The sequence below is a fragment of the Leptonychotes weddellii genome, chromosome 12, assembly GCF_054177405.1.
Source record: "Leptonychotes weddellii isolate Sample4059 chromosome 12, ASM5417740v2, whole genome shotgun sequence".
NCBI lineage: Eukaryota > Metazoa > Chordata > Mammalia > Carnivora > Phocidae > Leptonychotes > Leptonychotes weddellii.
The window spans coordinates 87,287,250-87,289,807 of record NC_138380.1 but is presented as its reverse complement, the minus strand read 5'-3'; positions in this window follow the sequence as shown (position 1 = coordinate 87,289,807).

The window sequence follows — 2,558 nt, the reverse complement described above, 5'->3', positions numbered from 1 at the left end:
AAAGTATAAAACAGGAACTGTTATTCACAGGGCAACTGGGTGACATTCGGGGAGGATAAGACACTTGCTTAAGGTCATAGAGATAATAAATGCTACAGGGAAGCTTGAACCCAGTCTGTAATATTCAATAATTGGAAAACATGTATACTTAAAAATGTTTTGAATTAGGAAATATGTATACTTAAAAATGTAAGGCTAGTCAAATGTTTGTAAATTGCTTCGTTCCTTGAAAGATGTTCAGTAGCATTATTATAAGTTATTATTTACTTTCATGCATACTGTAAATATAGGCAAAGAATCATGGACAAGCTTAGAATTATGGACTCTACCAAAAATTGCTGCTTTTCTTGTATTTTGGTTTTCTTTCCCCCAAATAATTATCTGTTGCACAAAAATAGATGTAGAATGTAATTATTCATGTCTAATCAAACCCATGGGATTTTTAATGAAAGAAAGCATATATTGAAATTAAGAAATATCACAAACCCCAAGTTTCAACTGACTGCGGCATAATTTTGAAGCAAGAAGAAACATTCCAGAGATGGTAGATGCAGCTACAGCAGCCTCAACTTCTCTAACTTCATGGCTTTTAGCTGTAGATTTTTTAGATTTTTTACTAAGGGTAGGCACCTAGTTCCACGTTAACTTCTTTTGCTAATTAGGAAATTAACAGACACAACTTATGTTTGATTATGAGCCCATTTTAATCTTTCACAAGAGAAAAATAAGATAAAGGTAAGGGTCCATGAGTTTTGGGGAGGACATCTAAGCAGATCGTGATATTAACTTTTACAGAAAATATGACACTTCCTTTTGCCGTTTCTGGAGGTCACATCTAGACCAGATATTACAGTTTGAAAATGACATAACATGACCTCATGAATAATTTGAGTTCTGACTTTGTGAACTGCAACTACAAAGTTACATAGAGATTCACAGAATATAAGCTAGATCTAGGTAATTTATATTTTGGTCATGCATTAAAGGAAAAGAAAAAGGGAGAAATGCCATGTGGAAGACTAAAATGACCAGTAGCCATAAAATGGGCAGTTAGTCAATCTAGGCCACCTGGCTATTTACAATGCTGATCACTTCCAAAGACCGCTGGTTATTCTTCCTCTCCGAATTGTTTATTTTATAAGATGCAAAATATGAGACAACCAGAAATTGTGTGGAGGAAATTCACTGACTATTCTCAGCATCTGGAATTTCAAGTGACTTGTTTTGTAGCATCTAGGAGAGAGTTTGGGTGCAATTGATTTTCTTTTTAGTGGTCACTTTTTCAATATACCCTATAGAGCTAAGAGCATGAACAAGTTTTGTTTGCTTGCCCTAGGATATTTAACCCTCAATCCTTTGTTGTAAGCATTGTGGATCTTAGGATCTTGACGAAAGAAAGTCTTGATTTGGTTTTGTGACGCAAGTGAGCAGTCATTACTTGTAGTCCCTGGCCTGTCATATGTAGAATGAGCAGTTTGGATTGATTGCTTACTAAGCTCTATACCATTTCTGAAATTCATTCATTTTAGGAATACATGCTATATACATGTAGAGAAAGAGATGTCATTTATAAGTTGTTTCTGTTGTTATTATCTTGCTCTTGACTCTCTCATATCTTTGAAAATGTGACATGTGGAGACCAGTAAACCCAGCACTACCAGGGCATCGGCTTCTATAATTCAACAGAAAACAAATTTTAAAAGCTCATCTTCAGTTAATACGAGTTAGTGACTTTCTCCTGACTCTTATTTTCTTCTGTTGAAAGAGTTTCTCTGTGGATTTTTTATATTGCTTCCATATCTAAAGAGGTCTATTTCCTTTTATTTCCCCAAGTTAGAAAAAAAAAAAAAACTCTAGGCATGAGGTTACAGGTGAAAATATTTCTCAAGGCCCTGAAATAGTCTCTTCTATGCAGTCTTAAGCTCCTCCAAAGACCATGTTTGAGAACACAGTAGAATGAACCTCTTGGTGCATGGATGGAAATTATGAGCAGTTCAACTAAACCGCTTGCCAGAGATGTGAAGAAATTAAGCTTATGCTTCTGGATCCACAAGGATGATCTTCTAATTTCTTAGATGGTTCTATTTTAAAGGTTATTTCTAAATAAAATACTTAATTTGGGGTTTTCCAATTATTGAGACAATTTTAAAAGTTTACATTGGGCACTTAAGCCCCAATTTAGGACAGATTATGCAAGTAGAATAGGGAAAGTAATTTTATCATGAGCCTTTGGGATTGAAATATGGTGATTCTCGTCAAGTTCAAAGTGAACAAATGCCCCAAAGCTGTCTTAGGAGAAGTGGGTAATGCAGTTGACAATCACAGATCTTGAAGAACCCCTCTCCTGCTTAGCTCTTGGGTGGATCAAAGGCTCTGAAAGTGTTTAGGAAAGACTGTGGACATCATAAGTCAGCAGTGTTTGCAAGATAAAGTTAAACAAGTTTTTATATACAAGAAAAGAGTGCAGTGCAATCTAAATAAGATACCAAAAGAAAGACAATGAAATGAACTCAAAGATTGACTTATACCCAAGGAAGAAGCATCTTCAAATAAGAATT